The sequence below is a fragment of the Falco naumanni genome, chromosome 9 (assembly GCF_017639655.2).
Source record: "Falco naumanni isolate bFalNau1 chromosome 9, bFalNau1.pat, whole genome shotgun sequence".
NCBI classification, from domain to species: domain Eukaryota; kingdom Metazoa; phylum Chordata; class Aves; order Falconiformes; family Falconidae; genus Falco; species Falco naumanni.
This window is the reverse complement of record NC_054062.1, coordinates 42753252-42779244: the sequence shown is the minus strand read 5'-3', so window position 1 is coordinate 42779244 and position 25993 is coordinate 42753252. Positions and strand designations below refer to the sequence as shown.

General features: G+C 39.9%; 1 long non-coding RNA gene across 1 annotated transcript; it reads right to left on the bottom strand.

Moving 5' to 3' along the window:
* Positions 1-881: 881 nt before the first annotated feature.
* LOC121093565 lies at positions 882-24337 on the bottom strand. The gene is made up of 3 exons (XR_005829613.1): positions 24206-24337; positions 11604-11765; positions 882-1331 (listed from the first exon to the last, which is right to left on the bottom strand). It is a non-coding gene; the product is annotated as an uncharacterized LOC121093565 (long non-coding RNA).
* Between the last annotated feature and the right edge of the window lie 1656 nt (positions 24338-25993).

Below are 25993 nucleotides of genomic sequence, written 5' to 3'. Positions count from 1 at the left end.
TTCTTGATCATCCAAAGGTCATGGCGCCTAATGTGTGTTAATGTGATGGAAGTGTCAGGCACAATTAGTTTCAGTAGTAAAACATGGGTTTATAGCCCTAAATGCAATAAATTAAAGTGTGCTGTAGACTGCTGTAGTCAGGGAAATTTCTGCATCGTTAAGATTTGATGAGGAAATTCATGTCCTCTTCAGGTAGGAATGGGGAGCCCTGGGTGGAAGGTGCTATGATGTGCTTCACCTCCATGATTCCTGTTACTCTTCATTTGAGAGATTATATATCAAATGGACATATACCCTCAAAACTCCACTTGCCCTCTCAGGAAAAGTCAGGCAATAGAGTTTTACACTTCTTGCATATTCTCCTTGCTGGTATCTTCTAATGCTGTGAAAATTTGAAGGCACATTTTAGGCATCAAAACGCCTTTAATCTTGATGCCGAGAAGGGTGCACACTGTCAGAAACAGAGCTGCTTCTGTACAGCTTGCTACTGAAGTTTCAAACTTTTGCCATGAAAAACTCAGCTATAAATAACTGTGGATGATAGAAGTGGGTAACCCAGGAGGGATAATAAAAGTAACTGAACTGCCGTGTTCTGTAATCTGTCTAATGGAGCAGGATTTTACAATTAATTGTGACTGTATCTGTTTCCTGTCTGTGAGCAGGAGAGAAAAAGCCTCACAAGGAGATAGTAGCAGATAAGCAGGGGAGAGATGGATCTATTTTAATTGAAATTTTTGGTAGCTTTGCTGTTGAAAGACAAAAACCAATGCCTAGCTGTGGTAAATATCATTGATAAACCAAAGACCTACCTGTACATTTGCATTTACAGCGTATTCTGAATTGTTGCAAACTTAAAGTATGCAGAAACAAGTGCTTTCAGTAGCAAGGAAGTAAACAATTTTCCCCTACGAAAAGTGATCCTTCTGGGAAATCTACTGCCCTCTTAAGTGGCAATTCAGTGTTTTTAATAGTCCTGTATTATTCATGGGGAATCATCTCTCCTGGGTTGCGGTTTCAGAATGGGAAAAGAGGCTTCCTCTGAGTAGAAGGAAGAGACTGTGCAAACTGGTTTGCATGTAAGAGAAGCTGGCCAGATTTGGATGTCTTGCTTCCTCTGACAGAGGAATCCTCTCCGACTGGTTGAGTGCAAAAATGCAAACCTCAAATCAAAGCTGTCAAATCCAGCAGAGTTAATGAGGAGAAGTGAGCAAAGTTCTCACCGCTGTTTGATGGTTCTTATCTCAATGTCGTGCAGTTTTCAATGGAAATCTGCTGAAATGTGCTGATGACGCAAATAATGGGAGGCATACTGAATTCTGAGGCAAAGACATCTGTAAAAAGTAGAGAGAAGCAGACAAATCAGAAGAGTAAGACTGAAACAGAGGAAATGCCGTAGTGATCCCTCTGGGAGCAGGTAATCAAATACATAAATACAAGCTCAGAGAGTGCTGATAAGGAGAAGGAAGTGAAGAACTGATGGAAGAGAAGAAATAATTTGAGAGTGAGCATCAAATTGGAGTTGACTGTAGAATTCAGGGCTGTGAAAATCTGCAATGCTCTAGTATATAAACAGAAGAACTTGGTGTTCCACAGTGGTTAGAGCAGGAAAACATCTGCTTTGGTCTCTGCGCTTTAAAAAATTAGGTACGTGACTGCTTCAGCAATATGGAAAACCAAATCTGAAAGATGTAATCAAAGTAACAAAAGCCCTTTTCCTCTTACTTGTGTGAAGAGTGCCTGGCACACTACTGCTGCTCTGTAAAGTTAGAAAACAAGACATTGTAAAGTCAACCAAGTAGTCTGAGTTCGTGCGGCTTAGAAGATGTTTTATTTTTCATCCAAAAAGGAATTATATTCTAGAAATGGTGGAGAAACCCAGTGCTTTTAGAATATTCAGTTCTAACTTTTAGCTTTTAGTTATTATATATTCAGATTGGGTTTTTTACTATGAAGGACAAGGTCCTGCCACACTGACAACAAAGGCATTGACCAAGCCTTTGAAAAGCCGTCAGTAACAGCAGAAGTTGGTGGCGAATCTTGTGTAATTTCAACAATGATCCATTTCTTAACAAAACCATCATTTGCAAAAAGTCGAGTTGCCTTTCAAGGCATCTCAAATTATTTGTTTACAGGTGGAACGTTTACTGTGAAAAACCTTGACCCCTTATTTTGACTGAGAAATACAGAATGCTAGCCCTGGTACAATGTTTATCTCCAAACAGTGTGGTAGATCTCACTAGGTTTCTTCCATTTTGTGGATTTTGTGTTTCTTTTCATGTGCAGGGGGATAAGCACAAGTGCTACATATGGAGTGGTTTGGTTTTGTTTTAACATTGATAATAAATGTGGTTTTAAAAAAGAAAAAATGAAGAGGCCTATGTAAATCACAATAAAGCCATTAATCTACCAAAGTGCTTTAGCAAGTAAAGACCTCATTGGATTTAATATGATAATTCCAGGATTTATAGTTAAATATATGCACAAGTGATTTGCAAAATCAAGGCTGTGTTAGAGATGTTATCTGAACTGATTTGTTGTTAGAGTTATTTCATTGCTGTGCTGTTGGGTTGGTTGGGGTTTTTTTTGCCATAATGTATTTAAAGTTTTTTCATTTAAAACTATGAAATGCCTCGTAAAGAAGAGATTACTAGCTATGGAATAGAAAATACATTATGGTTGTGAACACCCTTTGTTTATGGTAGGAGGAGTTACGGGCAGTCCTTCCCACACACTTCAGTGGATTTGGGCTTCCTTTCCTACCAAGGCAGAGAAATCAAGGCACAGAGTGTGTAAACAACTTATCCACACCCTATGCAGTGACATCGGTGGGCCTGGGGATGCAGTCTGCTGCTTGAATCCAAGCTGCACACAACCACCCCTGCAGCATCTTCTAAGCCTCAGCTGAAATATTCTCATTAAACCTGGATTATTCAGTGCCAAATCAATCATAATGCTATTACCTGCAGTTCCAGGAATGGCTGTTGTTCTGCTGGGACTCAAAGATTGAGATCTTTACCTAGCTAGCAGGGACAAGCTTTGATGATTTGAGAGATTGCCCCAGCTCCAAACACATAAGTGTATAGTCAGTGAGACCAGAGAGCTCACATTCAGAAATGCCCTATGTCATAAATCTACATTTTTAAGATCACTATTAAATCAATCATTCCTCCCAAATAATATCCCACATAAAAAAGAGCATTGATTAAAAAACATGAACATATGACAGCATTTAAATATGACTGCAGGAAAAAGTCCCCTGAAAAGAAAATTTTGTTCTATATGTTAATGATATTGTGCATAGGTATCATTAACACCACCCTGTTATGGAGGTTGGCACCCATTTGTAACATCCTTTACTGGTTAGTGTTTTGCATTATTTTATATGTACAAGATGAAATCTCTGCCCTGTTGAGTCACATTTGTAGTACACCCCACCTGAGTCCCCTTTACAGTTTTAAGACCAAATTCCTGATGGTTTATGCCTCCACTTTATATTTTCACTTTGAGCTGCTTTGTTACCCTCTCAGGAGATAAGAGTTTGCTAAATTTGCTTGTGGCATTTTTGATCTAGTCTTCTTCCAGATCCACAGGCTACTTCTGAGAGGCCAATTAAAAGTAAAGGAAAAAGTAAAGCTTACAGTCTGGAGGCTGAGAGGTTATCATGCAGGAGTCCAATGTAACTGGAACATGTTAAGAAGTCTGAAAATCAAAAGGAGTCGACATCTGTTTGCCTAAAACCCTGACCTTGCTCTGGCAACTTCTTATGAGTTGGATGCCTTCATCTCTTTCAATTTAACATGAACCGCACAGAGAAAACAATAAAAAATAAAAAGTTCAGCCTGGTGTTTTTACTTACTCAGAGGAACTTTTCCTAGTGAAAGTTTACCTCATTCTAAAAGTACTGTGTGTTTCCAGTCCCAGGCTGGCCCCAGGATGCTCGGAACTTGGCTACAATCTGTTCCAAACTTCAGAAGATGCTTTCTAGGAAATCTGCCCGGACTTCCTGAAAGATGCCCCTGTGTCCGTGTTACTATCTTGACTTTCATCTTTTTTTGTGCTGAAAGCTGAATTGAGACAACCTTGCTGATCTGGAGTGCATTAGGTAAGGGTTGTTGGTTTGCCCTCTCTGTGACCAAATAGGATATTATTTTTGGTACTAGGTGCCCTTAAAGCTCACCAGCTGTTTGTGTGGCACAGCAGAATGAGTCCTCTGTTTGTAGCCTTCCCGTTCCCCTCACAACATTACTCTGCCTTTTACATCTTGTAAGAAATCAGGATTGCAAAGGGGAATTTAAAACTGCAAGGGAAAAGTGAACTGGAGGTTTGAATGAGGCACAGCAAGGAATTTTAAGCCTGCTTCTTGTAGGGCTGCGTTTTGGCACTCTGACTCTTGGCCGGTGTATGTCCCTGTTCGGCAGAAGGAATCACTCAAGCAATCTGTGCTAAGACTTGTCAAAGTCTAAATTAAAATGCAGCTATCTTACCCTGGCGTTGTCCTAGGCTTCTACAGCGTGCTTCCTACTAGTAAGCTAGAAAAGAGGGGAGGAAGGCAAGCATTTATTTTGCTATAATTGAGATTATCGATTATGCCTTTTACACCTTTTCATCTAAGAAACGAACGTTTTATATCATTTGTGTCTCAAGAGAAAAAGAAGCTGGTCATAAGATGACTTCCACAAAAGGAGAGCCCCTCTAGCATAATTGTCTTTTCAGACAATGTAAGTGCACTTCTTTAATTAGTTGCATTTATGATCATGATTTGGTGTGTGCCTTTTAATCTACAGAATCTCCACAGAATGGTATCAGACTTTTGTCCCGTGGCTCCTAGCTGCATTGTATTTTATTATAATCGTCTTCATTATAAGGAAATCTCTTAATTATGCTCAAAATGCTTTGAAGTTGAGAACAGTGCTGAAATGTATATATGGTACTTTCCCAAATGGCACAGAAATGAAAACGTACAGGGTTGTGCAGGAACATATAGTGCTACGTAACTCAAAGAGTTTAGTTGTTTCAAGGAGGAGAATTGTTGACTGGAATTCAGATCTCGTAAATTAAACTCCCTGTGCTGCAGCTGACTAGCCAAGTGACCTTAGGGAATACCCTTATTCTTTTTGTACATTTTCTCCTTTGATGAAGTACGAATAATGTGACCGCAGAGAGGCACAGTGAGACTTAAATCATATTTTCACAAAGTGCTTGAGGATCCTCTAAGGAAGAGCATGTATACATGTGATTATTTATTATTTCATCGTTTAAAACTTTTGAAGTACGCGAGTGTTGCTAGATTCTGTCAGTGTGGTTGCATGTAGGTGTAGTAAAATTAGAAATACATTTTCCTAGATAGCAACAATATTAATGTTGTGAATCTGCAATTACCAGGGGAGCTGGGCAAAATGTAGGGTTGCAGGTGTGGCGATAGCTGTGACAGAAGCATGAGTCTCAAATGTTGTCCCTGAGGAGAGATTCACAGAGTCTTTGAAGAGCCTTAGGAATGGTTACAGAGCAAACTGGTCTGCTTTGCTCACCTGGTTTCTTATGTTGATTCTTTGACCATTTAATATACAAGGATTTGGTTTATACTCTTAAATGAACTTTGGATTGTATTATATTTTTTAGCTTGAAAAGTAATTATTGAAGGAAAGCTTATTTTTTTTTGTTGGGTTGGGGGGGACACGAATGAGAGAGGGAAACCGAGTGCTTAGAAATATTTTCAAGAAAGACTCAGAGATGTTACAAAGCTGACCATTACAAAAACCGCTCATATAAGCTTAGCAAGAAGTGCTCCCTGTTGTTCAGAGGACAACTTTTTAAAAGCACTCTGGCCTGAGAAAGCAGCCGTAATAGCCAATGCTGACAGATGGTATTAAAGACACAGGCAGGGAACCAACACGTTTTTGATACTTTTACTCCCATTACAAGCTCTCTCAGTGCATGTCTTGTGGGTTAATTACTTGAGCTCTCACAGAAGGAATCCTGGCTGCTGGTGCAGCAGCTTGTCGCAAGATGTGGTAAGAAATTGCACAGGATTTTGAGCTTGTCGCCTGTGAATGTGTGTCACCCTGGTAACCGTTTGCACCTGCAAGCATGAGTCATAAGGGCTGAGGAACTGTAGGGTGATTTTTGGTGGTGTTTTCTTTTTGTAGCCTTCTGAGCATCAGAAATTCTTCATAGACAAAGCCATATAGGATAGAAAAGCACTGGGTTGTTTTTTGTTTTTTGGTTTTTTTGTGTTTTTTTTTTTTTTTATTTCTTTTCTTTTATTTCTTTTCTTTTTGACATTCCGGTGGCTTTGGTGGGCATGACCAGGGTGCCTACTCCAGTTGTCTCTGTCCCACTGCATTTTGCATGTATGTCAGCTAAGGGTCTATCTCCTTTATTTAACTTAAGCTGGTTTAGGTGGTGATCATTATATTTACACTTGATATATAGGAAAACAAGACAGAATTTGGCAGTAACTACAGCCTTTCGTTCTTAGGGTTGTCAGGCACTTGTTAAGAAACACAAAACCTGACCTTTTTTGTGGTTTAAGAAAGGCACTTGTCAGAAGTAAAATGTATCTTAAAATTCAGAGTCAGTGCAGGGACCATGCTGATAAGCTGATGTTTTATTCTGCAGATATCTTTCTAATAAGAATGGTATTTGTCCTCTTACAAACCCCATTTTATTTGAGGAGCAGGAGCTTATAAATTGGATAGCTTCAGTGACTATAGAACTGACAATTATCACCAGCTGAAGGTCTGTTCTTGAAGGTTGTACCAATGAGAGATTGCTATTTTGTAGCACCTTTCATCCCGTGTCTTACAGTGATTTGCAAACATTAATTAAGCCTCATAGCACCCCTCTGATCTGTGTAAGTGCTGTTAGTCTTAGAGATGTGTGAAATATTCATGATATAGTTGGAAGCGTTCAGAGTTTACCCCCCTCCCAAGCTCAGGGATGTTAAGGAAATGCAAAGTTATTTGAGATTCTCTGCATCGGAGAATTTGTCTTTTTCCTCTCTTTGCATATATCCGTTGACAGCCAAAGTGTCTTAATGTTTGTGTGCAGTCTTCTTGTTATTGTTCCAATTTTCAACAGAAGTGATAGGTGTTCTTTCAAATAAATGTTGTATTTTAATTCTTTGTACTTCCTAATTAACCAAATCCGCATAGCTGTCCGCTATATAAAGGGCGATCAGGCCAATGACTCCCTGTCTACTCCAGAAAACTGCAGGTAGAAATTATCTGGGCTAAGATCTGTTATGAAACTGTAACGGGAGAAGGAACCTGTAAAGCTTGTTGTTGTTTTGATTCCACCATAACTCTAAAGGAATATTTTCCTCTTCATACCTCCGTGGGTGTGTCTGTGTTAGCAGTTCAGATGAATATTGGGCTTTTGAAGTGAACCCCCGCTCCCTGTACTTTAATTCACATCACAGAGAGGTCCTGTAGTTCATAAACTGCATCTCTTTGGTATGAAACTGAACTAAAAGCTGTTCACCAGCCACAAGCAAGCCATCAGTTTGTGGGACCAAACCAGACCTCACTGAGACCTAGCAGCAGCGGGTTTGTTTCCCAGACCCACTCCCCTTGCTCTGCACTAATGGAAACCTACCCTGCATGTCCCAAATAAACCGTTCTGCAGCAAACCCTGTAAGTCTCAGCAACCTGATATTTATGAAGATAACCAGAATCTGAAGAACCAATACAGCTCTTGTTCTGGGTCTTCTTCACCCCCTGAGGTAAGGAGGTGATGTTAGAGTGCCTTGAGCAACCCCATTTATTTTCTGCGCGATGCTTTATTTTAGAGTATGCTTCAGCTTACATGGGAGTCTGTTTTGTTTACACTCAGTACCGTTTAAGCTTTGATTTGTTTGCTTGCTTTAGTAAGTAATTAAGCTTGGGTTCCTTAAAATTGGTTTGCATGTTGTTGTGTGGCTCTAACGTAGTTAGTTTGGGTTTGGCTGCTCTAACCTTGCTGTGGTTAAGCTGCACATATTTTCCAGACTGTTAATGGTCTCTGGTTTGATATAGTTTTTCAGTATAATTGAGCAAGCAGCAGGAAGAGGAAGCTATGGCTATTGAAAAAATGTTTTTATTGGAATATTAGAGCTGTCCACATGATCCACTGGATTGGGATCTCACATGTATGTAGCAAAGAGGACTACGGTGACACCAATACACAAGATACTGAATGGTTTGTTGTTTCCATTATCTCCTATAATCTATATAATTTAACCCAACTTGTTTAGTGAACTTTGTTCACTGTATTAGAATCACAAAATGTTAAACTTCCCATTTCAGAAGTGGTGTGTTGGAGTACTTTTGGGACTTTTCTTTAGGAACAGTTGGCTTTCCTAATGAAAACTGTTTAAGAAAAAAGAAACCATCACCATCCCTATTTTTCAGGTGATTTTGCACTATGTAAGCATTTTAAGCTAGGGAATGTCCCTTTAATGTGCTAACTTGTTCAACTGGTTTGAAAAAGCTCTAAAGGTGGAAGGTTGAATGAGTGTGCAGAACAATGAAACAAAATCTCAAAAGACCGTAGAAAGTATGGTATTTTCAATAGTCTGTCCTCCTGCGTAGCTCAGTGTCAATAGGAACTCCCCTGCCCACTGACACATATAAAAAAAATAAATAGTTTGATTGTTATTTTGATCTGCTTTTGGCTAACAGTTTTTCATAATGAAATTTCATATCATCAGGCAGCTTTACCAAAGCTGTGGATGGCAGAGGAGGAAAGGAGACTCTGTAGCCACATGGACATATGTGGGTGTGCTGTTTGTTTGTTTAGATGTCCACTGGATGGAATTTGATGAGTTAGCAAAATTTAGGAGATGTTTTTTCTCTTTCATAATTTACCGGTAACGTTTTCCTGTAATACTAATACCCTGTATTTGCCATGAAAATTCATCACTTTGCATAATCATTCAGGGGTCTGTAGTGGTAAAAATATCAGCGCTTTCCGTTTCTCTTTATTAATAGAGCAACAGTGGTACCAATCTACTACTCCTGAAAGACTACAAACGGCCTGCTGGAAATCAATTGCCAATTCCCTTATATATGCTAGCAGAAGGCTTATTTGAACTATGAATGGTCATAAGCTGCAGTGTCTAGTTCTAGAGATAGGCTCAGAGTGTTATCCACCAGGTGCTTTGGGATTCTGGCTTGGACCCGTCTGTCTCTCTAAGGGACTGCATAATGACGATCAAGAGCCATCTTCCCATCTTGGAACTGTCAGGTGATTCTGCTGAGAAAGGATATATTGGAAATTACATCAGAGTTCGTATTATAGACCTAGGGACATGCTGCAGAAACGTTCTGCTGAGTCACCCTGGTAACCAGCCCAGATGCAAATCATAGTTTTCCAAAGGAAAATAAAAGTTAGGACAGAAGGGCAGATGTTTCTCTGATGAGAAGGAAAACCAAACTATCAATCCCAGTAGGCTACAGTGGCACCTGGAGCGCAGGTTTGTGTGGGACAGGAGAAGGAGAAGGATGGGGTGTTTTGCCCCCGGTTGTTTTGGAAGGGGAAGACTTGAAACAAGCTCAGAGCACTTCAACCTTTCAGCTCTGTAGTATATTGAAGAGGCTGTCACCTAAGCAAATATTAGGCATACAAGAGCAAATCAAACATATTTTGTAGCTGCTGACCTGAAACAGCGAAAAGATGGAAAATTTTAATTTCTAGTCAGGTTCACATGGTAAGCGTAATGTTGTGTTGTCCCATAATCATTAATTTGATAAAGAAGAGTGTTGCATTTGGATCTCATCTAGTTAGTATCAGCTCCCTTTTTACTTACTACTGTATTTTAAGGAGGCAATTTTTCAGCGCTCTGCTAATGTAATTTATCACCTACATTCAAGGCTCTGACAAGATACCGGCTCTTGTGTTATACATAGTAATTGCTGCTGCCCTCATTGGATTTGCTCTCCGGTTCTTTCTATAGCTGGAGTACTTCTGCTCTCAGATCTGCTTTTCTGGAAAGGATATTACAATGAAACAAGTGTCATAATTTCTCATCACATGCAATATGTCTGTAATTTCCCTTTTTATAAAATGAAGCATATAGAGGCTTGGTATGAAGTGTGTTACATCCTCAAAATGGAAAAAGGTAAATTTGATGTATTAACTGGCTAGAGAAAAGACATGTACCAGGGTAATTCAGTAGGGATCAGGTACAAAAATATTGACAATCAGGTCTCTGATTAAAATCTACTTACCTACCAGTGACTGCTCGATGCATAATTAAGACAGATTCTTTACAGACTTTGTTTTACACAGAATGGTTACAAATACTCAGTATTTGAGCATTTTGTTTGCATGACACTTCATTACAAGGTTCTTTAACTCTTTCATGATCTAAAGGGTATAGAAAGCATAAAACTAACATAATTTAGCCACAGTGAGAGCTCTAAGCTCAATTTCTCAACCTGAGAATCTCAGTCTAATAAATTATCTAAATTTCAATATTTACCGATTATAAATTCTAGTTACATTTAATGTTGAGAGGTCTGCAAATTAAAACACAGCTCGACTTTGATACATTACCAACCTAAAAGCAATCAGCTAGAGTAAATGCAGGCTATCAGATATCTTTTTGGCTTGAGGACTGACCGTTACAATACTTTCAGAGGAGCTTTGTCTCATTGCCACCCAGGCAAGTTCCGTGTTGCAGAAATGTTATTGGAAAGCAATACTCCTGCAAAATATTGCATACAAGGAGTTGTACGCAAGAAAGTTCTTCATCTGAATATTTCTATTCATTATAAAAACCCTGAGAAATCCTGTGAGGATCCTTACAATACATCTTTTGGAAGTGAACCCAGAGTTCTTCTGGATCCTATGGATGATGGATAATTAAAGTTCTTCTGGATTCTTACTATCTCAGATGCTCGCATAGAGAGAATTTGCAACCTCTCTCCTTCTTGCTGAAAGCAAAGTTCTCATGTTAGTACAACAGACATCCAGAAATAATTGCAGTCTCATCATGAATATGAACATCCAGCTGGGATTTAAATCCCAGCGATGGAGTGCAAAGAGTAATGCATTAGAGCTGAATTCTCATTAGTGAATTGAACCTCCACGTTGTGGTAGGTACAAAATATCTATGCTAGTTGGAAATTAAAGGAGCAAGAGAGAAGAGGGAAATAAGCAAATCTTCCGAGAACGTGGCCTGGAAAATTGTAAATGTATTTGTTCAGGAAGATATCTTTAATGAAGTGCCTAACAGCCTAGTCATACCAAATCATTTTCCTGCAGCTTGGATTATCAAGGTTAGAACTACTCTAGTATCACCTCCTCCTCTTGAATTTGGTGACAGGTACATATGTTGGCCTGTAGACAGTTCTGTTCCATAGCACCTTTAAGTCTTCTGACATTTATCAGCTCTGTGCTGCAACAGAAGCAAAATTGTGCAAAGGTTTTGCTTAACAAAATTTTGTCTAAACAAGTGTTCAGTTAGATTTTTTTTCTACCAGTTGAGCCTACAGAGCTGTGGCCACAGATATATTCCTAATTAAAATGTTGTAAAAATAGATATATTTCCATGAAGCAAGTGTATGTGCATATGCCAGCCCACACTGTCTATTGTGACTAGGGAAGGTTTTGAATACCACCTTTTTTATCAATGCATTCACTTCATCTGTCTGTGATGTCAGCTGGGACCGCTGACTTCCGTGAACTTGATTCGAAGTAGTTGCTCTCTTGATAACTATAGCCATTCCTCATCATCTGACAAGGCAGCCAAGACTCACAGCTTGGCCATCTGAAGGAAGAAGCTGAAAAAAAGAAAAGTGGCAGGCTCTCAGAAGTCTGTCCTGTATGCAGATCAGCTCGGGAAATATGTTCTTTCCCGAGCAGGAAAAAAAATATTTGGTCCTCAGAGCATATTAAATACACTTGAGAATTTCACAAGGTAGAAAGAACATTCAACCCAAATTAGTAGTTTTAGGAGAACTTCACATTTGATACAATTCTGCTTTGGTTAGATTTGTTTTCTGGTTTTTAAACCACAAAACCCATTTGGCCAGTATCAGGACATTGACAAAACCACTGCTATTGCGTCTCTTGGTATCTATGAGTCTTATTGAGAATGTATGTTTAAACCAGGCCTTCCTCTTGCATGCTTGTTGCATTTTATTTTTCGATTTACTTCTGTTAACTTCTGCAACATCAATTTCTGCAGAGTCAAACTTCTCTGGAGCTTTGACATGAAGATGTTTGACTCCTAAGATCTTCTGTTTGGGACCTTCTGACCCTAGGTCAAGTATCATTTTAAATTATTGATATTTAAAATACTAAAGCCACAAGTTGAGGGAAGAAATGACCTTGTGGAGGTTCTTATGTTAATTTTGCTGTGTTATCTTTGGCAGTAACCATGAATGCAAATGATCTCCTAGCATATAAGGATAATACGGTTTTAATTTTGTAAGTCAGTAGCTACCAATCCAAATGGGGGTGGGTTACTATCTTGGCATCTCTGCTGGGAAAAAGAAGGAATCTGAACAGCTGTGCCTGAAACAGCAAATCTGGAAACACAGCTGAGAGTTGGTATCTATGCACTGATCATAACGTACAGTCTAGTACTGGTCTGTTTTGACATGTGGCTAATAGTGGCTTTTAGGAACAAGTGGAAGAAAACAAACCTCATATGTATCTCATCTCTCGCAATGTTAATTAGTGCGTAATTCATCTACTACATGCAACTCTTCAAAGAAGAAAGCCTTTCCTCAAAATGTCTTCTGATGCACAGGGCAGCAGTGTGCTGGTTTTGGCTGGGGTAGAGTTGATTTACTTCCCAGCAGCCAGTGTGGGGCCGTGCTTTGGATGCGTGCTGGAACAGGGCTGACAGCGCAGGGCTGTTTGGTGACTGCTGCGCAGAGCCTGCCCGGAGCCGAGGCCCTTTCTGCTCCTCTCACCGCCCCACCAGCGAGGGGCTGGGGGGCACCAGGAGCTGGGAGGGGACACGGCCGGGACAGCTGACCCCCGCTGACCCAGGAGGTGTCCCATACTGTATGGCCTCATGCTCAACATGTAAAGCTGGGGAAGAAGGAGGATGGGGGGGACATTCAGAGGGATGGCGTTTGTCTCCCCAAGTCAGTGTTGGCACGTGACGGAGCCCTGCTTCCCTGGGGATGGCTGAGCACCCACCTGCCCGTGGGAAGCACTGAATTAGTTCCTTGTTTTGCTTTGCTTGCTTGTCAGCTTTTGCTTTACTTATTAATATGTCTTTATCTCAACCCACGAGTTTTCTCTCTTTTACCCTGTTGATTCTCTTCCCCATCACACCAGGGGGAAGTGAGTGAGCAGCTGTGGGGGCTTAGTTGCCAGCAGGGGTTAAACCACAACAGTTGTCCGTAAACATAGTGAAAGCAAAGTAGTAACAAAATTCAAACATTTTAATCTTTGAAGACCTCGGTCATGATGCTGTGTAATCAGCTAAAAAGATTCTGCTGTCAGGTTGCCTTTCTACACATTGAAATAGTGGAGTTTTTAAGGATTTATGCTAATGTAAATTTCCTTATGGCTAGGACTGTGAAGTAGCATTTGGTTTCCCATCTTCTCAGAATGGATGTCTCCACTCTGCAGGAAGGGAGTATTTTAGCTGGATGTACCTTTTTGTTCAATGAATAACCAATTAGTAATCCATAAACCAGGTTATGACCACTAGTACGATATTCTTTCTCATGTAGTGTCAAACCAAGAAAGCAATCAGTAACTGAGAATTATGTAGCACACTGTGCAAAAGCAGGCTTGGTTTGATAATGGTGGCACCGTTATTTTTACTGTCTTGTGAAATTACCATTGAAGTTATAAGTGATGTTGTGTAGTGTTATTGAAAACTGTTGATAATTAATTATTAAAACAGTACGTACCTAATGTATTGCACCTTGTTCTGGTGTATCAGAAGTTTTTTTAGGAAGAGGAAGAGAGTTTCATCTTCACTGAAGAAGGAACTTAAGTTGGATTTTGGTTTGGTTATATAGCTACGAATAGTACTGGGCTTTATGACTACGTCTGGTGTCATCTTTGGTAGGTCACATCACAGGGGAAAGAAGTCAATATATTTTGATGGAGAACTTGCACCTCTGAAGAAGTGTTTGATTGCGGGTAAGGTGGCACAAAATTAGTGACATGAAGTTGCTCTGGATTTCATCAGAGTAAATGAGACAACGTTTGGCCTGGAGCCTGACAAATGTCCCAGAACGGCTCGCTTCCTATCGGATGTGATGCTGTTTTCACTGTTTTTGATGAATGCATTCTGCAGTTCACTTCCTCCTTCAGAGACATCTTTTTTGAGCTCTCCTTTATGAAGTGCAAAGGCATTCTCCCTGCCTTGTTATCAAGTCCCATTCACAGCACATAGAATTACGACGTTTTATTCTTTATGTAAATGTATTATAGGGAAGTAAAGCAAGTAAAAATAATGAGATGATGAGCTTTGATGGTACTGTATAAGGAATGCAGTATTTCAGTGAAACAAGTGACAGCCAATAACACTGCCCTGTTTTATCTTTTTGAACACATTTTACATTTCATTCTGGTGCTTTGCATTAATTCACATAATATGCCTGTTGATAACAGGTTTATTCAAAAACTCATTAAAAGTTGTAGAAAAATGAGATTTGCATAGAAAAAAATGTCTTTGGAACTTTATGCATTTTCCCCTTCCTCCTTTTTCCAGCCCTCAATGTGCACAGCAAAAGGCTGATATGGCAGACATCAGTCAAACTTCTGCTGGCATGACTTGTCAGAATTTCTCAAAAAACTTCACAAAAAGAAGGCAAGGGCAGGATCCAGACCTGCCAAACTTGCAAAGGCTGCGAGCCTAAGGCTGTCCTAACTGCTATTAGTCGGAATTGGAAACCACATTAAAGCACTTAAACACAGCAGAGAGGCCTCCTGGACCAGTGATTCTTATTTCTGAGCATGTGAGACCCCAGTGTCTGTTGGAGGTGCCAGGCGGAGTGCCCTGGAGGGGAGCGACTGTCTGCTGGTGCGCAGGGCAGCACCTGCTCCGCTCCTCTGCCACGGCTCACCCGGGTACCCAAATGCCCTTGTGCATTTGTGGATCCCCTCCAGCAGTAGAAATGCATTTTTTTAATCATTTTTTTATTTTTTCTCCTGCTCATTTAGTTCTTGGCTGTATTCCTAATTCTGCCCATAGGGAGGCATATGAGTAGCATTTGTTAAAAACTGGGGGATGTGGATACCTGCCTATTTGAAACTGGGGAAAAAAGCATCTATAAACCATCGAATATGTTAGCCATAACTAAATATCTAATAGCCTTTTCCTTGGAGCTGCCCCATAGGAAACCTTCCATTATTCATTGTGTTCTTTACACTCTAGTATATGCATTTATGCTATAGTATGAAACTGTTTCGTAGGTGACATCTACTAACCTCTAACCACTCTAACCTCTGTAACTCTGACTGCACTGTAACCTCTTCAATCCATTTGCCTTTATCACATTTTTTCATGTTTTTTTCTGTGACACAATATGAAGTAATGGTTGCCACAGGAACTGCTGCAGTCGCAAACAAGCAGCCACGCAGCTTTCACCACACCCCGTGAGGGCAGAGGGGCAGCACAGGCAGCTCCACAAGCGACAAGGGTCGTGCTGTCCCTGCAGTCAAGATGTCAGTTTTCTAGGACACCATGTCTTTGGGTTAGTCTGCAGCGTGCTTTCTGGAGGTCAGCGCATTAGATGCTGTCAGCTGTCTGCAAGGAACAAATACATTTTGCTTTTGAAATGACTAGACAGAAAGTTCTTAGCGCTCTGCTGGCAGTAGGTGTTTTGGGTTTGTGGCCTGCAGACTTGTCAGCACAGCTCCCTGGGACCTTTCAGTAGGTCAGCTGTAAAAAGTCAGGCTTATTAAGGAGTATGGAGAAGTACGTCTCTCTCACACTTGGAATGCAGTTGTTGACATCAGTGTTTCGTTGAATCATGAAGCAAGCTAGTCCTGGGCTGTTGGCATTTGGCTAGGTAAACATCTTCCGTGGGCTGAAGGAGATCAGTGTGAGGCAGCCATGTGTTGTGAATTGTCCCTGCTGTTCCTGGAAACTGTTTTCTGTATCACCTGCACAGTTCTCTTCCCTTTCTTCTCCACTTCCATAATCTGGGGTGGCCACAGCTCCCTTGTGTTGCCACCTCCCCTGTTCATTGTTCCCTGCTGAAGGAGCCGGCAGCGTGGGGGCTTTGCCGCAGTAGCGTGGGGTGGGGACTCCACCACCTAAATCCATCCGTACCATCTCCTTGACTTACTGCCAGAAGGAAATGATTTCTTGCCATTTTGAAGACGGGGCCCCCTTTTTTACCTCATTTTCCTCAGTAGCTCGCTGATTTAAATGAAGAAATAAAGCAACCCTCAGCTCTTTGCTCCCCCTCCGTCCACAGCGGCCAGAGGGAAGGAGGAAAGTATTTTAGGAGAGAACGAAGCTGGGGAGGCTGGGAATAAGTTGGGGGAAGGAGGGCAAGGCAGGAAAACAGAAATCTTCTTCTGTTAGTAGTGAGTCAACTCATGCAAGGGTTTCAAGGCAACTTTTTAGCGCACACCTGCTCTACGTGATATGTTGCGGTTTTTATCATGTTTTCCCCACTTTTGTATTGTTTTAACAATTTAGGTACAACCAGTTGTAACAGCTACTTCTCATTGTTTGGCTTGCAACAGAGAAACTGTCAAATTAAAATAAATTCTTGGTTGTTGATATTTTAAACATTATTTTTAGGAAAAATGTGCTCTTTCAGAAGTATAGTAAAAAGGTCAAACTAGTAGTTGAAAAAAAAAAACAATAAAAAGAGGTATTACACAGGTAGGACTGAAACATCCACTGCAGCACAAGCTGAATTTATCAGTCCTACAAAGCAGGGGTAGTGAACCAAAGTTAATGAAAGTGGTGTTTTACAGAGCTCCTTCAATGTGCTAGTGCTTAAGAACAAGCACTGAACCCCTAAAGAAAGGACTAGGATGGCACAATAAATTAAAGTATGTTATTGGATTGAAGAAGTTAGCTGAGGAACTGGGTGATCTCAGTCAGCCAGCTGTTCCTATGCCATTGCTTTGGTTTGTTTCCATACTGCTTGTGGCTTTATAATGTGTTAGGATGTAATGGTGACGTAGCTTTTGTTGTGTATGCTGACTGCCAATTTCATCACGTGAAGCTGTTTTAATTATCTGCCCAGAAGAATAAAAGACAAATTAAAAGTCATATGGGAGTAGCAGATCCTTTGAAAATGAATTTGCTTTCACTTCCACAGTCACTGACCCACTGTCTGCCTTGTGAGGTGAAGCAATTGGGTGGATGCTAATGTAGAAGTGTGAGGGAATGGAAAACAGTGATGTCATACTCGTCTATTAAATTATTGAAGATTTTTAATTACTGTCTCAATGGAATTTTCTCGTTAACAGCATGTTTCAACTCTCGAGCAGTGCAATAAGTCTTACACAATCACCAGCTTTTTAAATTAATATATTAAACTCAGATGATGTGTATGATCTTTTTAATACAACATAAGATAGCTCTGCTTTTTGATACTCTTCACTACTAAATTTTTTTCTTATGCATTTGGCTCTGAAGAACACCATTATAAGTGAATTAATACATAGTGCAGCTACAGTTTATGTCTTCTAGTGTACTTCACTTTTTTCCTGTTTGATAATTCAGGTGTTATGGCTTGTGGGAAATTTACTGTACAGGTACATATACAGAGATTGGCTAGGCAAAGGGCCTGAGAGCCCTCTGAACTAAGAGGAAGGCATAAAAGAAACAATATGTCAAGGAGTGACTGAACAAAGTGGCTGAGGAAAGAAGCTGAAGGATGCAGGGGGCTGCTGAGATTTGATAGAAAGCCCAGGAGCCAGCCTTGGGAACCAGTAATAAACAGGAGATAAGCTGGAGCGGGAAAAAGTGATGAAGATGATGTGGAGACTGTGACAAATGTTTCCAAGAACTTTTGTCCTAGGACATAGATGAAATTGGTTTCCTTTTTCCAATGAAATATGGAAGGCTGAGGTTGTTGGATCTGGGATAGGGATCCCAGAAGGATCGTAGTCTTGATGTCTGTTCTTCAGAAGGAAAAGATGTCAATGCACCAGAAGATAATGCCATCACACAAAATTTACAGGAAGGCATAGCTTATCAGGCTTGTTCTGTGAATGACCAAGCACGCCCAGAAAATACCCACTACATAATCCAAACCTCTGAGTCCTAAAATCGATGTTTCTTGCAGTTCTTCGGAGGAATTAGGCAGCTTGTACACGTGCCTTGGGCAGCCCCACAAAGCCATACTTGCAGGGTAGAGGTGGTTTATTTTTTATGAGAGTTAAAATATTCATAGAGAGCAGCTGAGCTAGCTGGAGACAAGAAAACTGCTTTCAACTGGAAAATCTGTTAGACAGGCAGGTTAAAAGCCCAGGCCACCATATTGTGTCGGCACGCCTGCCATTCACAGATGCTAGCGCCATCCGTACGTGTGCAGCTGGCTGCAACCAAGCTTCCAATTTGCTGCTGAACTTTTCTGTCTGATGTCGGAGTCCTTCAGCTGTTTTTTTGTGTTGAACTGATTTATAACTTCTTGACGTCAAGTCTAGCAGTATGTGTGCTTTATGGGCTTTCAGTGGATGTGCCAGCAAATTTATGAACCACATCTGGGTCAAACTTTTTGTTCTCAGTTTAGTGTTCTGGTTTGGAGGAAGTGAAATTTGGCTGGTGGGATATGGCAAGAAATCTTTTGCTTCACTTTGATACTAAGCAAGATAAATGTTTTGGTTTTTAAACCAGCTATTCAGGATTTTTTTTCTTTTGTACATGTCAATCACTACAAAAAGGTTTTCATTGCATTGAAGGTAATTCAGCTTTTTAATTTGAAAATGCACACAATTTCTGTGGGGGTTTTCATGTCATACTATCTTGCTAACAAAAATTTTAAGTCAAATGCTTATTCTAAATATGAAGTTATTCTTCTGAGCATCAGTTTCTGATGGGTGGTTATGTTGTCGTTTATTAATTGGATAGCGTTAAAAGGAATCTGAGGCAGAAGCAGAGCTCATTGATGCAGGTATTTTAGAGGGGAAAAACAGATATAAACTTAGTTCACTGCTGTGGCGTAGATTCAAATAGCTGTTTTTTTCTCTGCTTTGGCAGTACGAACAAGGAGGACTTAAGGAAGTGGCACCTGTGCATTTAAGGGAATTAATTCATTCTGGTATGATGTTATATAAATAAACCAATGTCTGCTACTAAGATTTTAATTCTTTTCTTGCCATGCCCTGATGAAGATGTAGCTCCCTGGCTGCTGGTGGCAGTTTTTTGGGGTTGCCTTGGGGTTCTTTTTAAGTGAATTTGAGAAAGTTTTAGAACTTTTTCAAGTAGTCTAATTTTGTAGATTGGTGCATAAGAGATGAAGCATTTTTGTTACTTAGTTCTTTGAAAGGCAAGAAACAGGGTCTTTGCTATGACCAAGCCATTTCTCAGAGTCACACAGTACCAAGGAACTGAAATGTGCTTTCCAGTTCAGTTCCATGGGTTAAAATGCCTTTCTGTCATGGGGCACCAGCCAGTCCTTTCCTACATCCCTATTTACCTAAAAATCTTGCTGTCTACCTGTGCGTCTATATTCAGGGACATTCCTGAATGATGTCTGAGGAGACTAATGGCATTTACATAAGCAAAGAACTGTACTGACAATATTGCCCTGCATTATATGGTTAAAGTGCTTCTAAATGAAACCATGAGAAGAGAGTTTAAAATTGTCTTTTGTCATGATTTTAATTAATCAGGTTAATCTCAACATTGTGATATTGTCTACAGAATAAACAGTATTAAACCAATGTAAATAAAATAATTACTGAGATGGGCTTGTAATTCAATAGACAATTCATGTATGATTAAATGCCCACATTTTGCTACATTTATTTATTAGAAATTAGTTTTAAACTGATTTTTATGGATTTATTTTTGCTTTAATTAGTATGAGCTACTTGATCCATGTATAGTGTCAAACACTTAGGGATGTATTTGAAAAACTTTTATATGGTGTATGGGTAACTTTAATCTTTGTGTTTCTGAATTTCAGATGAAGTGTATGGTTAATAAATAGACAGAAGGAGAGGGAAGGTGCTTCAGGAAATTTCAGCATAGAAACATGCAGGTCTGACCGAACAGCAGCTGATTTAAGTGGCTTTAGTGTTCAAAATAAGCAATGCCTTCTGAAGTAAAAACAGAAGTATCCATTTTATATTGGTAGTAATTCTGAAGATCCACCATTGAACATTATATTTAAAAGCCTAAAATTGTAGTTTGTCTTTACCACATCACAACAGAAAGGTGGACTATCCCTGTGGCTGACTGGAAAACCATCGGTGGATAGCCCCCTCTCAGATGGATGGGTCCCTGCTTTAAGCCCAGGGATTTTTCAAGCGAGTGGTTTCTGGTTGCTCCATTGAATACAAATTGGAAAAAAAAAAAAAAAAAAAAAAAAGGCTACAAGCTACAGATACTTATCTCAGCTTTCAAAGCATGTGTTCAGCATTCAAGAAAGCCACTGGAATAGCAACCCTATAGGCTTTGTTGTGGAACCTAATTTAAGACAGAAACCAACCTTTCAAGTTTTTTCTCTTTGTTCTGCCTTTGTTCTTCGTAAATAAAGTCGCAGGAAAGGCTCAAAGATGAGAATAGTTGTTTCTCACTCCTATCCAATTATTGGCCTTTCTGCCAACTGAAAATACATCGACTGTTGCGGGTACATGCAGTATGCAGTCTTCAGTGTATGCAACTGACCCAACAAACAAGATAATTAAAGCCCTGGCCACCAGATTTCCACTAGCCACTGTCATCTAGATTTTGTAGTAATGGTTCAGCTGGAAAACTTTCCTTTCTCTCTAGTTCCTGGAAGTAAAACTTGCTTAAAAGCAGCAAGCACTTCCTGCTCAAAAGCACACTCCTTGGAGACGTTTTACTTGGAGGCAGACCTAAGGTTAGTATGGAAAATGTAGGAAGTTGCAACAGAGCAAACGTTAAGCCCATTGTGCAGAATGATAAGATGCAATTAATTCTATGTATGTCTTTTACATCTGTTTCTGACTGTCTCTGGCATTGGCAAAGCTGCTGTTGCGGTTATGTATCTTAAGAAAGCAAAATTTAAGAACAGTATTCTATTGGTGACAGCACTGTAACTGTGCTGACCTGGTCCGCTTGATTTGCTAAGGGCAATTCACTGACTTGGACCCATCTTGTAAGTTTAACTATCAGTGAATGGCCCCAAACCCACCCCTGTAGAGTAAGAGGCATCTTGTGCTTGTAACAGTTTGATTTAAAAGAGTAGGAGGCTTTCTGGGACATCACCTTCATTTTCCATAATTTCTGCCTTGCCCTGTAGTAAAGTTCCTGTGGCAACGTTGTTTGTTGAGAGAAAGGGCACACACCTCACACGTGCCTGTTTGTGAGGCAGCTGCAATATTCTGTTTCTCTTTGAATTTCCATAGTGTTTAGTGTGTGTAAACTGACAGCAAGTACTATTTCTGGAAGAAATCATAGTTGAATGATGTCATACTTTCATGTATAGTGCTCTTTAACAAGAAAATGTGAATTTTAACTTCAAAACAAGAAAAAAATGCAAATGCTCTACCTGTCCACCCATGTGCACATGCAGATAGATGTGTACGCTGCATTTCTTGTGAAGGTGGAAAGATGGTATTCAAAAGAAAATGCCATTTTAAAAACTCAAGGAGAGGAATAAATATCTTCATCAACTTTATTCCCCAGATTGTTACTTTGATTAACATCTCTTTAGTGGTGGTGTTTACGCCACTGCACACCTTCTGCTGTTCCAGTCAGTCATATTGTGTGTTAATTTTTCTTAAAGGTTTCTTTCTGGGCATATAAATGGACACCTCTCAAAATCCAAAATAGTCAGTGTTTACTTAATGGGTTAAATGCAAATGCTTCAGACCGTGAAGGGAAGGTGATCCAGGAGACCTATAGATGTCACTGCAAGAGGCTCTCCATTTATTTGTATCTATTTGTATTTATCTTTGCATGTGTGTAACCATTTGAAGTGTGTGTGTATTTATATATACTTTAGAGGAGGGCGACTAGCATATATTAATGTCTTAACACATCTCAGTGGGTATTTCATAGAAATATGTAATTTTATGCAAGAGGAGGGGTGCTCCAAATTGGTAGCAAAGCATATGCTTATCAGCTTTAATTAGTCACAGAACTTATACCTCCAGTAGTTTAAGCAGGTATGGAGTCAAAGATTTTCCTGTGGGATTCACGATCTTTCTGTCCTGGCAATTTGCTTACAGATGCTGACATTTTGATGTAATCCGTCCATTAAAAAAACCCCAAAACTAAGGTCTTCAGATATACTTTTATATCCCTGGGACTTAACAAGTGTTTTTTACTGAAAAGATTCAGGAGTGTCCAAAGGAAATTGACTCAACCTAAGACAAGGAGACCATCCATTCTTCCCTCAGACATGCATAAATTTTCATAAGTGACATTTGGGAGCTCCTCTAGATCCCCCTCCAGCATATCAATTACATTAAGTAACTGATCTTGCTTAATGTAGTGGAGTCAGTGCTTCTTCATGTGATCTGTCAGGATGAAGTTCACAGCTGCTAAGGATGTATCTTGCAAGATAAGGCCCTCTGCTAGTGCTAGATGAGTCTTGGAAATCAGAAACAATTAATTTGCTACTCGGACTAGTTCTACCTGCATCGGAGTGGAGGCTGTCTCTAGTTTTTACAGGACTAGGAAGCACAGTTGTGCCTAAGACTTGTCTCAGAAGTCCCATTTATGAGTAACTCCTTTTTTCCAATCAGGCAGTGTGGCATGTACAAGCACTTTGTGTCTATCCACCCACACTTTGTCCTTTCTGCTTTCATCTGAAATGCTCCACTCTAGGGCTCAGCAATACAAAATTGATGAATAAATAATATGCTAAAAGTGGAAAAATATACTGCTGAGTAAATGAGTTGGTTGCTGCTGCTTTCCAAATGCCTGAGCTTTAGCTAGAACACAACTCATAAACCCAGAGATTTTCAGTATTGTTTTAACAATTTCCAGCTCTGTATTAAACTATGTGTACCCTCATTCAAGATAAAGTATTGGTGTAGTAAAATAGTTTTATTCCGTTGAAGGAGAAAAATGGGAAAGCTACTACCAGTATATTATTAAAAACAAAACACACACCTGGCATTTTCTGTAACTGTTCAGTTTTCACCATGTACGCAGTGCTCCTAATCATAAAACAGCTCTGTAGATTTTTGAAGGTTTAAAATATACTTTTTATTTTCCTGGCAATTACGAAAGATTGAAAGATCCCATGGCCTTAGGTAGATTCTGAATGTGAGCTGAGATGTAGCTCTGCTGAAGGCGCATGCCACTTGCCTTTAGGCAACATGCAACGGCCAGGAGTACCAAGCAGGGAAAATGTGGCTGCTGTTGTTAATAGCGGTTATTACAGCATGGTTGTGCTGCCTAGCTTGGGTGTACAAAGTTATCTTTTGCTCTCATCAGTGACACGGAAACACCTTTGCTACCCTGTGACCTTTTTCCGTGAGTTTTCTGGTGCTGTAGGTACAGCAGGTTGTGGTTTTACTGCAGAAGAAGGAAGTTCTTGGTGTTCACTTCAGAATAGACTTTGCTACATGTTAGGTTCATGTGGTGAAAACCATGGCCGTTTTTGAGCTCAGTAGCTTAAGTAGAGGCTTCGGTGCAATTAGAAATGGAAATGGGATGTAGAAAAGAGCTCAGGGCTCTGAGATGACTAAGGGAGGCGCAATGAAAAAAGTGAGACAGCTCCGAGACTAAGAAAGAAAAGAGATGAGAGCTAAGTCGATGAGGAATGGTTACTTCAGTCAAAATAGAAACCAGGCCTGGATGAGAGGAGATGTCAGAGAGAGATATGAGATAATATATAGTCTAGGTGATACAGAGCATTCTGCATATTGTGTTACTGAAAACAGCTTCCCAAAGGACTCTGGAGAGTTCCTGACCTCCCATCTCCTTCCTCTCCCTACTCGTTATCTCTTCTCAAGTAATACTGCTTGCTTAGCTGTTTTCTTCAAACTCTTTCTTTCAGAATATTCCAGCATTTCATAACCTCAACAGTGCATTTTTTCCAAGAAGAAAGCTCTTATGCAAATACCCCACGGCACCTGGACCAGTTGTCCTAAGGCACCCGTGAAGATCCAGTAAAAAAAAAATCACCTTGATTTCTTGTCTGTAGAATGCTTCTTCCTGGAGTATAAGAGAAGGCAAAAGAAATTCTCCACAGGAGTTTAACATTCTGATTTCCGTGTACGTGTCCTGTCCTGGTGATTACAGCTGCTGCTCACATGGTGCTCTGAAAGGAAAATTTGTCGCTGTAATTCTGAAGCTGAGGAAAAAGTAGAATTAAGATTTTGCCTAATTAGTGCTACCTTTCAAAGGTCTATTTTGAGCTGTCTTCCTCCAGCCTGAACTAGTTTCCGAAAGCCTGTGATAGTTTCCGAAAATGTAATTTAATCATATCTGATTGCTTGTTGGAGTCTGCAATTAACTTAGGTGCAGGGGAATTAACAGTATTTGCCAGGTGCTGCATAATTTACCAGGAGCTGCTTGTGCCACATATATGTAAAGTGTGTTGGCTGTTTAAATTTATTGGCCAGAATATTATAAGCTTATGATTGACTAAATTTTATTGCTTCCTTTCATTTCTGTCCCCAGGATGAATCAGCCATGAAATACCATGTAATTATATACTCAGTACTACCCAACTATCCCTTGCAATTATGCCGCATTATAGCTGTTATTTTGGAAGATTCAAAACTACCTATCGAGGAAGTTATTTTTGGGATGCATTTGATTGCTAGGATGAAGCTAAATCTTCAAGTAATTCTAGACATGATATTGAATAAACATCCTCAATGAACTCATTGAAAAAGTAGCTTTCATCTCAGAAGACCTGTGAAATCCCTTCCTATCTAAAAGGGTAGAAGTCGTTTTAGAAAAGATCTTGTTCTGTTAGGACTAACATTTTTGTCCTATTTGGGAGTCAGTTCTTGCATCGGTTGTATAATTAAAAATAGTAAGAGGATGGAAAAGTTGGCCGACTCCCTGCAGGAAGAGTTGTGGACTGTTTGGAGTGTCTTTCTGAGATCCAGATTTGTACCCTAATCCTACTCTCAGGCCTTCTTGCATTGTAAATTGCTGAATACCGGACAATCTCAGGAGACTTTCATGTAGTCTTTGTGCTTCTTTTTTTTTTTTTTTTTTACAGTGTTGGGAAGGTAAAGCTTTAGAGGAAAGTAACCCTCAGCTTAAGTCTTGGTTCAGGAACGACAACTGTTACAACTTCCATGCCTCACTAGCTAGCAGAAAGGTTTCTACTGTCTGACACCTCTCTTCTCTGTCAAACTTGGAAATTTGCACCGCCATTGAAATTCCTTAGAAAATTATTGTGAAAAGAAATTGGGAAGGCAAATATTTTGACTGGAATAGTTGTCTAATCTAAACATCAGAAGCAACTCTGAAATTTAAAAAGGTCATATGCACTCTGCGGTGGTCAGGAGCTTATCAGAAACCATGGCTTTAGACACCATTTGTTGGAAGATCGTGCCATCAACCTGGGCACAAACGACAAAAAGGCTCTTCCCTCACGGTTTTGTCAGTCAGACACGCACGATTATACAGCTCTCATTTCCCACGTACAAAACAAGTGAATTCCGACAACAGAACAACGTGGGGATCTGAAGTCAGCTCTGCAAGTCTTGTATTATATGTTATTTACATTGAAACCAGGAAGAAAAGTGCTCGTTTTCATGCTTCTGAATCCATTTACAGCCCTTTTTCACTGTTCATAAAACTGGTGAATAATGTCTTTCACTGAAAAGACTGTGCAGATCTCAACTTTCCCAAGGAATAATGCATTCCCATAAAGCTGTCGCAGACTCCAAGAAGTGACAGATAAGAGGAAAACAGCACAAATCCAACAGACTTGACAGTTTATTGTTGTGC